The 15922-nt window shown below is 43.9% G+C and overlaps 1 protein-coding gene across 1 annotated transcript in view; it reads left to right on the top strand.

The window, feature by feature from the left end:
* Nucleotides 1-15922, top strand: part of LOC138262031 (histone deacetylase 9-like) — a 1178236-nt gene that overhangs the window by 1027245 nt on the left and 135069 nt on the right. The gene's annotated exons all lie outside the window — the stretch shown is intronic.

Here is a 15922-nt window from a genome sequence, read left to right as displayed (position 1 = left end):
CCAGCATTGAAATGACTCTAGACTATTCTCACCTGAGGAATGTAGGCAGGGTGGAAAACGAAGGCCTTGCTGTCAGTGCTTAATTTGTAAATCAAAGCCCTTCTCTTAAACACGAGGCTGCTGTAATTAAATCTGCCAGCACTTAATACCGAGGCAGCGTAATTCTTAAGCCATCTCGGGCCTCTTCAATCCATTTACTGTCACCCCTGCCCCTTCAGCTCATCCTGCAACTTTCTACTTTATGACCCTTATTAGTTTTTCCTTCTTCCGTCTTTCACATATGTGTCTTTTGCTCGCAGCAACTGCTTGAGGCATAAGAATAAGCCCCGGCCCTCACAAGTAAGTGCCGGTGCTCAGCACCGGAATCAACAAGCACAAATTAAGCACTGCTTGCTGTGCCTTAGGCCACAGGGAAGAGCATCACAGGTGGGGGCTAGGCCAGGACCTGAGAGCCACCTGCTCATGTGGGCGGTGGGGATTGTAACAGTCCACTGGCGACTGGTGTGCACACTCCTGCCACACGGACACCGGCAGACCCGAGAACGGGGCCAGTCATCAGCAACAAAGAGACGTACACCAGTATACTCACCTGTCTCCACAGATCGAGATAAAACAGAAGAATAGGTAGGCTGGAAACTTGCCTTAGCAAGCCACCTGAAAGAGCGGGCCCATCAGCAGCCTTTTCTCCCAAAAGGCAAGCTGCAAAAAGCATTTGCTTTGCTAAATTTGACCATGTCGGCAGTGTCATATCACATGTGTTATCTTTAACTGCTCCAGTCTTTAATTTCAAACTGCCTTCCATTCTGGGACTAGTAAACTAAGACTTTCTATTATTGCTGTGGGTCTACAAATCGCAGAATGCAACATACTTTTCTATGCACATGGTCAGGTCTTGCTAAACATGAGTCTGTTTGTCAAATAAAAGCATAATGCATTGTACAACAAATTAAATCCCATCAAACGAACCTTAAAAAGAATATTGCAAGCCCATTCCAAGTACTATGACTTTATAGGGCCTTGTGTGTCCATATGATTATGGTACTCTTTAGAACCCACTGCCACAAATACAAATTCATAATCACCTTTACTTCTGTGTGCTTTGCAATAACATTGTACATTGCACTTCAGGGTTCTTTGGTCCATATATTACAATACTGCTTCAATTGAGTCGAAGAGCGTATGTGTTGTAAAGTGCCCTTTTTGGATGGTCTCCCCACACATTTTGCTGCTTGATGCTGTCATTTTTTTATCTGAAAGTGCATGAGGCCTGCTAATCAGACCCCAGTGCTAGTGTTCATTCCCTTAAACTGTACTGTAATTGGTAACCCCAATTGGCAAGGACATTACCACCTCTGTAAAGCACTAGTAAATGTTACCAGTGGTACCCAGCACAAGGATGGTGGAGGGGTCACCAGGACTGAGCTAAGGTTTACTAGTGTGAATCTGAGATCCACTTCTGGATAACATACAAGTATTACATGGTAAGACCCCCCAGTCATACCACATAGTACTACCACCTTGCCACACTGGTGTTTCAGCAGTGGGATCTAGAACTTATGTTTCTCTTCACCACTTAGACAAAAGTATTTTTTTGCTGCACAAAAAATCCTCAATTGTCTTTAGACACAAAAAGTATTTTTCAGATTTTTTTTAGTTCAAGTTTGTTAGAGCTGGCATCCTTGATACCGTCTCCCCAGTCTTTTTATCTTTGCTTCCTATGTTTTGACTGTGTGCTGAACTCTGTTTTTGCTGGTTTTTGGTAGTCTGGGCACTTTACCACTGCTAACCAGTGCTAAAGTGCTAATGCTCTCTGTGTAAACTGTATGTGTAATTGGCTTTTCCATGATTGACATATTTGATTTACTAGTAAGTCCCTAGTAAAGTGCACTAGAGGTGGCCAGGGCCTGTAAATCAAATGCTACTAGTGGGTCCGTTTTACTGATTGTGCCACCCATATCAGTAGCCCTGTAAACATGGCTCAGACCTGTTACTGCAGTGTCTGTGTGTGTAGTTTTAAACTGCCACTTCGGCCTGAGAAGTGGACCCACTTAACTGGCCCAAACCTTCCTTTTTTTGTACATGTAAGGCACTCCTAAGGTAGGCCCTAGGTAGCCCCATTGGCAGGGTGCAGTGTATGTCTAAGGTAGGAAATGTATTGATGTGTTTTGTTATGTGTCCTGACAGTGAAATACTACCAAATTTGATTTTCACTGTTGCAAGGACTATCTCTCTCATAACTTAAAATGGGGGTTGCCTTTAAAAATCTTTTAAGTGCAGTTTCCCATTGGGAGCAGATTGAGATGTGGAGTTTGGGGTCTCAGAACTCATAATTTAACAAAAACACCTTCTGGTAAAGTTGTTTTTTAGCTTGTCAGTTTAAAAATGCCACTTTTAGAAAATGGGCATTTTTTGCTTAACCATTCTGTGCCTCTGCCTGCTTGTGTATTCCATGTCTGGGTCAGACTGAGAGTTGGACTGTTGTGAATTCCCTCTAGACAATGGCACTAAGGGAGCTGGGGTGTAGCCTGCATATCCTGATGTATCTCCTGGGTTCGAGTGGGAAGGGAGGAGCTGAAACACCTGAAAGGGCTGTGCCTGTCCTCACACAATGCAGTTACCAACCCCCTGCTGTGTGTCTTGGGCCAGGCCTGGGCAGGGCACGATCTTGTGAACAACAGAGTTTCCTTGAAGTTTACCTTCTACAAAGGCAGAAAGGAGTATAAGTAGTGGACCCAAAACCCCATACTTTTTGATCACTTCTGCACGCAAGAGGAACCTTTGCCAAGGAGAAGAGCTGGTACATGAGTACTGCCCCTTTGCCTGTGTCTGTGCTTTGCTGGGTTGGCCTGCAGTTGCTGCTTCTGCCTAAAAGAGGGCAAAGACTGGACTTTGTGTTATATTCCTACTTGTGAAATGTCTCCAAGGGCTTGGACTGAGCTTGTCTCTTGTTTTGAAGTCTCAGGGCCCTCCTCTGAAAGGACCTGACTCTCTGCTGAGACTCCTACCCTGTCAAGTGGTGCCCACTTCAGTCCTTGGGCACTTGAAAGGTGAAGCTGTTGTAATCAAGGTGGAAATCCACGCACAGAAGCCGTGCGGGGAAAAATTCAACTCACCACCTGCAATGCGGCTGTAAAAGTGAATCGTGGAAATTGACGCATCACGTGCATCGTGGCTGGAAAAATGGCGCAACACCGGCTTGCGGCTGCTAAAATCACTGCAACCCCCATGAAGTGAGGTTCCTCATCACCGTGTGGGCAGCTTTTGCATTCTTCATCACTGGGTGCAAAAATAACATAAACCTGCGTGCAACCGAGTTGCCCGTCCGGACATCAACAAATCACTCTCTTGCAGGAGAGAAAAAGGATGCATCACCTGCCCGACCGGAGAAGAATCGATGCACGGCCTCACTTGCAAGTAAGGAATCAACGCATCGCTTACTCTTGTGATCCACTCTCGCCCATGCAGCTTAATCTTTTACGCAAACCAGGTACTTTGTGTAACATCAATGCATCCATTGTTGTTTATGGAGTAAGACTCTTTCTAATTTTAAAATTCATATGTTTACTTGTGTATGTTGGATTTTTGTCGTTTTGGTCTTGTTTGATTTAGATAAATATTGGCTTTTTTTCTAAACTGGTGTGGTTTTGTAGTGTTTTCCTCTGTATTACTGTGTGTGTTGGTGTAAATACTTTACACATTTCCTTTGAGAAAAGCCTGACTGCTTGTGCCAAGCTCCCAGGGGGATTAGCAGGGGTTACCTTGAGTGTGTATCTCCATTGCCCTGACTAGAGTCAAGGTCCCGGCTTGGACTGAGTGCACAGTGACTGCCAACCAGAGACCCAATTTCTAACAGAGTTTAATTGGAATTGCTAGGGCCCTGTGTTACATCCACATTCCAATAGTTTTCAAAAGTCAAAAAGTGTTCAAGAGTGTCTAGGCAGTTAAATTAAAAGTATTCTAAAAGGTTAAAAAGTACCCAAGTTCTCAGATAAAACAAGCACGTTGGAGAATGGACAGAACCTTGATTTGTCCATCCTGCCTCCTCTAAGGGTGAGTATTTTAGGGCCTTGTGCAAAGTTAGAGGCATTAGCTTCAAAGCTATTGCGAAAACAGAGGACCTCGAAAAGGTCCTTGCATATTTTGAGGAAAGCAAGCATAGGAAAGAGTCTTCTTTCTCAGAAGGGGTACATATAGAGGGGGAGGTAGATGCCCTGATCCCAGAAATTAAAGGGGGAGTAGGTGAGGATCATGACTCCCAACCCTTCCCCAGGCCCCCTTCACCAGTGGGAAGTGACAGGAGTCACTCTAGGGGCTCCCCCACTGGCAGGGTGGGTAGGAATCTTGCGACCAAGCTGCTGAAAATCTCCTTGGAGGAAAGGAAGCTTGAACTCGAACAGAGGTGACTAGCCCTGGAAGAGAGAAGGGTTAGATTGGAACTAGTTCCAAGGATGGTGGCAGCAATGTAAATAGGGAAAGAGGGCAGTCTTTTGACCCTAAGTTCCCCAAAGGGATTGTTCCCAAGTACAGTGATGATGATACCATTGATAAATGGTTTGCAGCCTTTGTGAGGGCCTGCAAAATGAGGAAGATAGGTCACCAATACTGAGGCTCTCTACTTTGGGAGGTATTGTCAGTAAAGGGCAGTGATAGACTTCTGACCCTTAATGAGGATGTGGCTGAGTCCTACCAGTATATAAAGGAAGCCCTCATAGAAGGGTTTGGACTCACCACAGAGGATTACAAAGTCAAGTTTAGGATACCCATAAGGGCCAAAACCAAACTTGGGTAAATTTTGTTGACTCCTCAGTCAAGGCACTGGAAAGCTGGATAAAGGGCAATAATGTGGATACATGTGGAAGGCTGTATAATCTTTTGATGAAAGAGCACATTCTGACAAATTGTTCTACACAGAAATTGCAACAGCATCTAGTAGATTCAGAGTTGTCTTCTCCCAGAGAGAAGGGGAAGATAGACAAATGTGTCAAATCCAGGGTTACCCAGAACAAGACTCATAGTAGAGGTGACTCCAAGAAGGGTGCTCAGACTTCCCAGCAGGGGAAATAGGGTAACAACAACAAGGCTAAAAAGACAGGGTCCTCTTCAGGCCCCCAAAAGTCTTATAAGGAGGGTGAGCCTGAGACTCCTCCCAGTCCAAAAGAAAGTGGTATCCGGTTGAAAAGTGCGATCCCAAGAAGGCTGGGATGTGCTTTGACTGTCAGCAAAGCAAGGCACAAAAGAGGTAATGCAGTTTTCCCCAAGATGCCCCCCACAGGGGGACTATCTAAGGTATTGTTAGTGTTGGGATGGGAGTGGAAGTATACTGTGGCGAGGCCAGAGGTCACACTTAAGCAACTTTGGTTTCCCTGGTAGGGGTGGAGGTTGAGCCCCTGGCAGTCTTATCTCCAAGCCTGGAAAAATACAGACAAAGGCCAAGTATCAATGGGAATGAAGTAGAGGCTGTGAGGGATACAGGTGTCAGTGTCACTATGGTGACAGCAAGACTGGTTTGCCCAGAACAAATTATCCCTGGTGCCAGTCACCTGATTACTAATGCTGATAATGAAACTAAGCTTCATCCGGTGGCTTTGGTGAACTTAGACTGGTGAGGAGTTACTGGCCCAAAGAAGGTGGTTGTGTCTCCTGCCATACCAGTAGAGTATCTGTTAGGCAACAATCTAGAAACTTCTGCATGGGCAGAAGTAGAAAGAAAGGCTCACGCAGAAATGCTGGGTCTCCCTGGGTGGGTGTGGGTGACAAATAGGGCACAGGTTGCACAACAGGGTCAAGTTAAAGAACTAGAGCCTTTAACTACCGCCAAGCACGTTAGGAGCAAGAGGAAGAGCAAGAAAACTGCTGACCCAGCTTCTGAGCCAAAACAGGATCAGGGGGAGAACTCACTCCAGGGTGAGGCCCTGATACTTGCGGAGGGAACTGCAACTGAAGAGGCCTGGCCAGACCTGGTAGAGCTTCTCAGTACACGGGGACCCTCCAGAGCAGAGGTTTTTCAACAGCAAAGAAGGTGTCCAACTCTTTAGCTCCTCAGGCTGCAAGCTGCCAAGCAAAAAGAGAGCGAGATGTAAGTGGCACTCACAGGGTCTAGTGGGAGGATGGCTTGCTATATGCAGAGGCCAGTGTCCCCAAACCACTGGCAGCCAGGAGAGTGGTGGTCCCCCAGGCATACAGAGAGTTAATTCTAACGTTAGCCCATGACCGTCCCCTTGCTGGACATTTGGGTCAGTCAAACACTTGGGACCGGTTGGTGGCCCATTTCTACTGGCCCCAGATGTCTGAGAATGTAAAGGAGTTTTGTAGCTCCTGTGCAACTTGTCTTACCAGTGGTAAGACAGGTTCACAACCAAAGGCTCCCTTAATCCCACTACCTATGGTTGGGGCTCCATTTGAGAGGGTAGGGATCAACATGGTTGGTCCCCTTTACCCACCCATTGCATCTGGAAACAGATTTATCCTAGTAGTAGTGGACCATGATACTAGATATCCAGAGGCAAGCCCTCTTAGGACTGTAACTGCTCCTGCAGTAGCAAAGACCTTCATTGGTATTTTATCAGAGTCTGGTTTCCTAAGGAAGTGGTCTCTGTTAGAGGGACAAATTTCATGTCTGGATACCTAACGGTTATGTGAGAGGAATGTGGTGTACGTTACAAATTCACCACCCACTATCACCCCCAGACTAATGGATTGGTGGAGAGATTCAACAAGACCAATAAGGGCATGATCATGGGACTCCCTGACGAACTCAGAAGGAGATGGGATATCCTACAGCCATGCCTCCTGTTTGCATACAGGGAGGCTCCTCAGAAGAGGGTTGGATTCCGCCCCATTGAGCTTCAATTGGAACACCCTGTAAGGGGTCTTTTTAGTCTAGTGAGGGAAGGTTGGGAGAAACCTCTCAAGCAACCCAAACAGGACATAGTGGACTATGTGCATGCAAGGCTGGGTACATGAAGAAAGCAAACAAAACTGTGCAGGCCAGCCAGGAGCTTATCAAGCACTGGTATGTACAGAAGGCAGTCCTGGTTGACTATCAATCTGGACAGTTGGTGTGGGTATTGAACCCTGTGGCTTCTAGGCCCCTCAAAGACAAGTGTTCTGGGCCCTACCCCATTGTGGAAAAGGAAGGGAAAGTCACCTGTTTGCTTGACCTAGGTACCCCCAGGATTCCTTGCAAAGTGAATCATGAAAATCGCCTAAAGCCACACCAAGACAGGGCTGACATGACCATGCTCATGGTCACAGATGGGGATAAGGAGGAATAGAGTGAACCTCTCCCTGATTCTACTGTCAACTGATCCCAAGGATGGTACAGTGGAAGGTGTAGAGCTCTCTGACATGCTCACTGTGCAGCAGCAAGCTGACTGCAGACAAGTTCTCAGCCAGTTTGTGGAGCTCTTTTCTTTGTCCCTTAGTCAGACAACTTGGTGTACCCATGATGTGGACACCGGTGACAGCCTCCATGTCAAGAGCAAAATATACAGACTGTTTGATCAAGTCAAGGAGTGCAGCAAGACTGAAGTCAAGAAGATGCAAGAGCTCAGCATGATTGACCCTTCTGACAGTCCGAGGGCTAGTCCAGTGGTACTGGTCTCCAAACATCACTCAAAAGGTGGGAAAGTTGAATTGAGTTCTTGCATGGATTACAAAGGGTTCAATGCAGTGACCAAGATAAATGCACACCCGTACCAAAAGCAGGTGAGCTTATTGATAAGCTTGGGGCAGTCAAATATCTCAGTACCTTTGATTTGATATCAGGGTGCTAGCAGATTTATCTGACCCCGGGAGCCAGAAATAGATCTGCATTCTCCACCCAAGAGGGACATTTTCAGTTTAAAGTGATGCCTTTTGGATTAAAGAATGCATCTGACACTTTCCGAAGGCTGGTGAATAGAGGTCTGTCAGGTCTGGAAGATTTTAGTACAGTGTATCTGGATGATATAGTTGTCTTCAGCTTCACCTGGGAGGATCACCTGGATCACCATAGAGGAGATTTGTGGATCCTGCAACAGGCAGGCTTTACTATCAAGACCAGATAGGGCAGAGCTCTGTTGTCTACTTGGGCCACCTGGTAGGTGGAGGCCAAGTTAGACTTCTCCAACCCAAAATCCAGACTATTAGCTCAGTTAAAGGGGTCACAACGGTACAATACCCTTTCACAAAACTCCTGTAGTACCCTGTCAGGCCAAGAAATGCCCTGACTTGCGTTTTTGTCTTGGGAGGCACCCAATCCAGAATAGTCTGAGTTATAGTTACTTGAAATAACTCCCACAGTTGAATTTCTATGGTTTTGTGTGTGTAAAATCAGAAACTAACTATAAAATCCCTATAAACTTTGATTTTTTTCAGTGAATTTCTAAAGTTTTTAAAATACTAATTTCTAACTATAACATCCCTGTAACCTTTGTTTTTTTCAGTAAATTTCTATGTTTTTAATGTACTGGGGGTTAGCCACAGGGCAAGCAAACCACAGCATGCATCTCACCCTGCGCTGTGTACGGAGTGGATTGGCCGCAGGGCCTTAATGCAGCCCAGGTCATACAGCCAACCTCCTGCAGGCATCCAGTCCCTCTCCACATGCAGCCTTCGACCATATGTGGCAGGGGATGGCCTTGGGCAAGAGCAAGAACTTAGGATAACCTGTACTTTATAGAAGCAGAGCATCAACTGGGGCACCTGCTTTGTTTATATTCGTAAGTGCTTCCCATTGTGATTTAATGTCTGTGAAATGAGCATTGGTGCCAGAATGCATCAAGAGCTGTTGATTAATCCAAGGTGAGTCCACAGTTTTGAGCGAAATGCCTACCAAACTGGAGAACTTTTGACTGCCTAATTAGTAAGTGCTACCTACTTGAGTACATTTATAGTGCATATTCCATGTTATAGCTGTGGAAAGGACTCTAATGGTAATGTCTCCAGTGACCTTGTGTCTATAATTTTAGCAATGTGACTGTTCCTTGAGTGTCTTCATACCGATAACATGGATCTTGGTATAGAGAAGATGAAGAGACTATAAATAGTTGAATCTCCAAGGGTACCTCCACTTAATTAAGTGTAGTAAGTGCTTTTTTGTTTGGTGGAGATGTGCTGATATTCTGCATGAGGGACCGCAAAGGGAGCATGAATGGCACAGTGGTCCCGGCCAGCTCCTGCAAGAGCCACTACTGCTCCTGCATGCAGGGAGCTGCAAAAAATGCAGTTCCCTGTGTGTCGTAACAATCATTTTATCAGTTTTTCTGCCTGCTTCACAGCAAGTTTGCTCCCAAGAACAGGAACTTTCACTGCTCCCGCCCAGTGGCAGCAGACTTAGTTTGCTCTTGCTTAGCAGGAGGTGTCAAAGCTCCTGCCAAGTTAAAGTAAACTCCTATCTCCTGAAGGTGGGCACCACAGGAGACTGGAAACCGGCCCTGGAGGGTGGTGGTCCCCAGGACCTTTAGTGACTTTAGAAGGTGGAATTTTCAGCCCCCTTCCATTTGGGGAGGTCCCCTGGGCTCCGCGGTCTCCTCCCCCTTTTTTCTATATTCATGGCCCCTGGGGAAGTGGTGGTCCCCGGGGCCATCAAGGGACAATGAGGGGGGTCCGCATGCCCATTATTGAACAAGCTTCAGGAAGATGGTGGTCCTGCGGCTGTTTGGAGCCCTTGGAGTGGGTTTTGGCACCCTTCCTACATAAAATTAAAGCCCTGTGGAGGTGGTGATCCCCAGGGCACTTTTAAATGCATGGGGGTGCGTGTGTGCCTCACACCCTTTCAATTAGTAACACACATGCTTCCAGGACCTGGCCCACCCAGGGGCTTAAAAAACACAAGTGTGGGAAACTGAACTTGTTTATTACTTTTTTATTTTACCGGATTCATGGATCCTCTGCGTTTTTTAATGAAATTTTAAAAAAAATACTTTATCCCTGGCAAGTTCGCTGGTGGACCTCAGCCCCTGAGCTAGGGGTTCAGGGTATTCCTATCCAGACCGTTTTTCTTTTCTTTTTTTTATTCTAATTTGGGACACAGCTTACTCAGAGTCTAAAAATGTCTACCAACACTTCCTGGTTTAAGTGTTGGCAGCCAGTCAGATCTCAGCATGAGATCTCTGGGATCCGCAGAGCCTCCATGTCCCTAGATATACAAATTTGGTTTTCCTTTAATTACTCTAAAACTGCTGAATGGATTTACACCAAATAACAAAAAGGGTTGTTTCTGGACCAAGAGCTACCTTTCTGCAAAATTTGCAGTAATTCTGTGCAGCAGTGCAGACTGCAGTCATGTCTTAAAATCCCTGTATAAATTGCATGGGCAAAAAGTGTTTAGGGAGACCCCTTTTTCTCTCTCCCCCTTGACGAATCACACTGAAACATTCAATACAGCAGCTGAACTGACTATTGTAGTAATTTTGAAAATTCCAAGAAGATTTGTCAAACGGACCCAAAGTTATTTGCAAAACAAATACCACTTTACCTATGGAAACTACATTCTAACTACAACTACCTGCTGGCAACTACCAGTGTGCAAGGAAGCATTCCTCATGAAGCCGGTCACATCCACAACTCACGGTCCATGCAAGTCATGGGTGTGAGGGCCCGTTCACATACACTAGGAAATTCTGCACTCCGGCTCCGGGACACAAGAAAGATCGCACTTCAGAATCGCATTCTCAAGTAAAAGTTTATTTTTACTGGAATAAACTTTTATTTGAGAACGCAATCCTGAACTGCCTCCTTTCTTGTGTCCTGGACTGAGGGTGCAGATTTTTCATATATCTATATCTATCTATCTATCTATCTATCTATCTATCTATCTATCTATCTATCTATCTATCTATCTATATCTTTCTCTCTCTCTCTCTCTCTCTCTCTCTCTATGTATATATATAAATATATATATATTTTGTATTCAATGAAAAAAACAAAGGTTACAGGCACGTTCTAGTTAGGTCCTGAATTTCCTTTAATAAAACTGGAGAAATTCAGCAGTTATAGCTTCCTGAGCTAACTATGACTTGCGATTACAGATGAGTACTCAAAACTTAATTCCAGTCTAAATACACCTAAATCAGTGGAACACGATATTGACTGAGACACTGTAGAAGGACCTAAAACACTACAGATCCATGTCAAGGACCTGCCATTTAAAGGTGAATATTTCATGTTTTGCATACTTCTTCTGCACTAGTATGTTCTCTTCTCATGCTTACTTTGGCAGAGAATGGTGGGTTTGATAACGGGTGTACTCCTAAGAATCATCATGAAATACCTCACCTGAACCCAGGTTTGATAATATGTGTTACCTTGCAGCCTGTCCAAATAGGTACCCACACCCTAGTCAGGGTATGGGAGTCACACAGCTAAGATGACGCTTGCTCACTCCCTTGGTAGCTTGGCATGAGCAGTCTGGCTTATCGCAGATGCATCTCAGAGGCAATGTGTACAGTATTTGTACACTCAGTAATACAATGAAAACACTGCAAAAGTACTCCCCACAAGTTTAGAAAAATAGGCAATATTTATCTTAGTAAAACAGAACCAAAACAAAAAAAATGAAACATACACAAGTAAAGATATCAATTTTTAAAGGTTGAAATGAATCTTAATCCATAGCAATCAATGATTGTATCTTTTTAGCAAAAAGTACCTGGGGTGCGTCAAAAATAAAGATGATGTGGGCTGCAGGGGAGGTGAGGCACCGAAAAGCAAAGTGATACTTTGGTTCCTTACTGTGCAGGGGAGGTTATGCATTGATTCTTACCTTGCAGGAGAGGTAATGCATCAGTTCCTTACTTGCAGGTGAGATGATGTGTTGATTCTTTCCTCGCAGGAAAGGCAATGCGTTGATTTCTGGCCACATGGCCTCAGTTTCTTACCATGGCGTGGGGTCAATGAGGAATTGATGACCCTGGAATAATGTGTGGAAAATCCATAAGCGCTGTGTTGATGGAGCTGCAGTGAAACAGATGCTGCGTCAATTCTGCAGACACAAGACCGGTTCGGCGTCGATTCTCCAGCCATGGGCTAGGTGCTGCATCAATTTTTCATGCTACAGCGTGTCTGTGCACTGATTATGTCCTTCAGGTCGCCAGCTTACAATTCCAAGGGCTCAGGGACTGGAGGTTGCATCACTTGGCAAGTCAGGGCTCTTAGCAGAAGAGCCCAGGCACTGGTAGATGAAGTCTTTGATGTCCCTGAGACTTAATAGGAGGCACGCTTAGTTTAAGCCTTTGTGGTGCACAAGACCCTACCTTTCCTGCCCTGGCCCCAGACATGCTCGAGGGTGTTGGAGACTGCTTTGTGTAAGAACAGACACACCCCAATCCAGGTGCAATTGTCAGCTCCTGTCAACGCACAAGCACAGGAAAACCCATCAGGATATGCAGGGCACACCTAAGCTCCCTTTGTGTGACTATCTAGAGTGAATTCACAAACAACCCAACTGTCATCCTGACCCAGACATATATTCCACACCCGGGCAGAGGCACAGAAAGGTTAAGCAGGAAAATGCCCACTTTCTAAAAGTGGCATTTTCAAACTCACGGTTCAAAAACCAACTTCACCAAAAGATGCATTTCTAAATTGTGAGTTGAGTGACCCCCAAACTCCATTTCTCTGTCTGCTCCCAATGGGAAATTGCATTTAAAAGATATTTCATGGCAATCTCCATGTTACCCTATGGGAGAGACAGGTCTTGCAATAGTGAAAATCAAATTCAGCAGTATTTCAATACCAGGCATGTAAAACACACCAGTACATGTCCTGCCATTTAAATATACCACACTCTGCTCATGGAGCTGCCTTGTGCCTACCTTAGGTGATGACTTGCATGTTGTATAAGGGAAGGTTTGGGCTTGGCAAGTGGGTGCACTTGCCAGGTCGAACTGGCAGTTTAAAACTGCACACACAGGCACTGCAGTGGCAGGTCTGAAACATGTTTACAGGGCTACTCTTGTGGGTGGCCCAATCAGTGCTGCAGGCCCACGAGTAGCATTTGATTTACAGGCCCTGGACACACATGGTGCGCTATACTAGAGACTTAGAAGCAAATCAAAATATTCCAATCATGGATAAACCAATTACCAATGCAATTTAGACAGAGATCACTGGCACGTTAGCACTGGTCAGCAGTAGTAAAGTGCCCAGAGTCCTAATGCCAGCAAAAACGGAATTCAGCACAGGATCAAAAAACAGGATGTCATGAGCAAAATGTTTGGAGATTACCCTGCAAAAAGGCCCATTTCCAACAATAATGAAGAATATATTTTGAACAGAGGTATGGATGGTGTTCTGAGAGCAGTTCTAGTGTGGCCTTCAAATGTAAAAGAAAACAGTAGGAATATTTTTAAATCAGTGGGTCTTAAATGGCATATCAGAAACACACTGTGTGCATCGCAGACTAGGCCTGCAAAGGCTGGAGTAGCTGTGACACGGCACTCTCAGAAAACAAACCTACAAAAAAGTGGTTAATGAAATCAAAATGGTATGGGGAACAGGCTGATAAATGGAATGCACGAACAGGATGATAAATAGAATGCAGTAACATATATCCAGAAAGTGAAAAAATCAAAGATACCACACTTAATGAATGGTTATTTTTCTAAGCTGAAATTCTCTTTTAGCTGCCGCAGCTTTTCCACTTCCTTCGCATTCGTAACTACTGCAGAACATAGACCCACTGATAGGTGTGCAATTTATATTTTAGTGACAAACTGTTACTAAGTTATCCATTTTTACCCTCGCTAAGGCTTTTTTCCTTTTCCTTGGCTCCTGCAGTTGTGTCTGCACCTTACGTCGCCTTTGAATACAAACTCCCTATGATATAATAGTTTACAAAATCGTGGAATTATTAAGCAGTCATTAACAAATGACGAAATGAAAATGATGAAAAAAACATTTTGGGACAAAATTAAAGGAATGTGATGTAGAAAGCAGACTGAATAAAGACCATACACAAGCAACAAAAGAGAATTCAAAGACTAGCAGACAAAGAAACCTAAGTGTATAGTTAAAGATAGATTGAGAAGAGGTAGAAAAAGAACAAAATGTCGAAGAGTTAGGTAAGAGCATAGTATATGCCTGAGAAAATGAGAGAATGAAGAGGATTTCAGTTTTGATGGGATTAAGCTGAAGGGAGTAAGAGGTTATCCCACACTAAACAAAAGAGGGACAGCTAGAAACATGGTCATTTAGGAGTGATTTGTAAATGGAAAAGGAGGCATAGATTTATAAGTCTTCGGCATGGAAATGACAGGACAATCTAAGGTAGCAGAGATGGCAACTAGACTTAATCCGGGACAGAACCCCTTGGAAAGGCAAATGGGCTACAGCGGTGGCCACTACAGTTTACAGACCAAATAGAAGTGGCCAGACATGATGGGTGGAACACCAAGAGAGTACAAAATAGGAGTGGCCAGACAGTTTGGGTGTACACCGAGATAATACTGTTTTTCATGCTAATGGGAACCAACCACGCTTAACACTACCCAAGGAATGTGATTAAGGCGACTTGCATATTTGGGTCATAAATATATGATGGACAACTTATCCAGAAGTTTCCTTCATACGTTTTCTTTGTCTGGGACTTTTCTATGCACAGTGGCATTAGGGAGGACAAGAACATGAAAAACCTCATCCTGAGTTCAAAGGTAAAACCGATTCAGGTGAAAAACGGACTTTGCTCTCAAGTAAGAATTACAGGATGTACAGTAATACTACACTTTTTTTCTCACTCATGTATCACCAGATAAAAACTGTGTGATTTGTACTTGGAAAATACATTCCACGTTGTGCTTCTCAGAATGGCCGAAAATCCTGTTCTGAGGTGTGGAACTTAAAATGGGAAGGTAACACCTCACAAATTAACTACTGTGCCAGGCAGTATGAGTGTTTACCAGTTGTGGTATTAACTCCAAAATAATGGCAACTGTTTATTGGGGAATGGTTTTCACCAGAACCATTTTAAATTTAAATAAAATGTCCTAGATGCATTTTACCTAATATATCGATTTTATAGGTGTGTTCAAGCCAAACACTTGGCAAACCAATTTACTTGTTTATAGACCTTCGCAAGATTTAGGAAAAAAACTGTAATTTCATAATACAAAAATATCAGCATATTTTAATAGTTTGTAAATTTTAAGACTTCGACAATGTAAAAAGGGTCCTTTTTACAAAAAAAACTGTATGTCTCACCTCAACCCTGTTTTTCTTTGTTGACAAAGTGATTTGAATTGTAGTCCTTGTCCTAAAGGGACCGCAAGATATGAGGGTTACACTACTACTTTTTTAAACAATAGTTTGACAGAAGAACGTATTTGAAAGTAACCATTTTTGAAGGAAATTAATGACGTTTACTGTTTAGAGCATGGAGTTCAGTCATTGAAATTAAAGAATAAATGTCACCTGACCAGTAAATAGCTTCAAAGTTCAGGGAAATGCTATTGGCGTTTTCTGAATTTTGCTCTGAAGTCTTTTTTCAGTTTAATTCATGGTTGAACCCTTTCCTGTGAACTTGGGCAATGTTCCAGCAAAGTCCCCTTTGTATTAACGATTTTATAAATTATTGTTCTAGTACACACCCTGAGCTTAGAGGAAAGGAACATTTAGGCCTACCAAATCTCAGGCTTTTGGCAACAGAATATATGGCTCATGTCTGGCATTTTTGATTTTTTTTTTAGTTTAATATAATACTGTTTAGAACATGTCAATAGTAACACCTACTTCAGAGATTTACACATTTCATTGTGTTCTGTTTTTATTTTTTTCTTTAAGTGCCAGTCTATACTTTATGGGTTGCAATTCTCATTTGGCACCGGCCTCTCACTGTGGTGTTGAGAAATACTTGCTTGATTTACTGTACCTGTGGCAGTATTGACAGGGCCATTAAAATCCTGCTTACCTCATATGGTGAACCAGAAATGGTTTACAGTTTAGA

The sequence above is a fragment of the Pleurodeles waltl genome, chromosome 10 (assembly GCF_031143425.1).
Source record: "Pleurodeles waltl isolate 20211129_DDA chromosome 10, aPleWal1.hap1.20221129, whole genome shotgun sequence".
Lineage (NCBI taxonomy): Eukaryota > Metazoa > Chordata > Amphibia > Caudata > Salamandridae > Pleurodeles > Pleurodeles waltl.
This window is presented reverse-complemented; position numbering and strand designations above follow the sequence as displayed.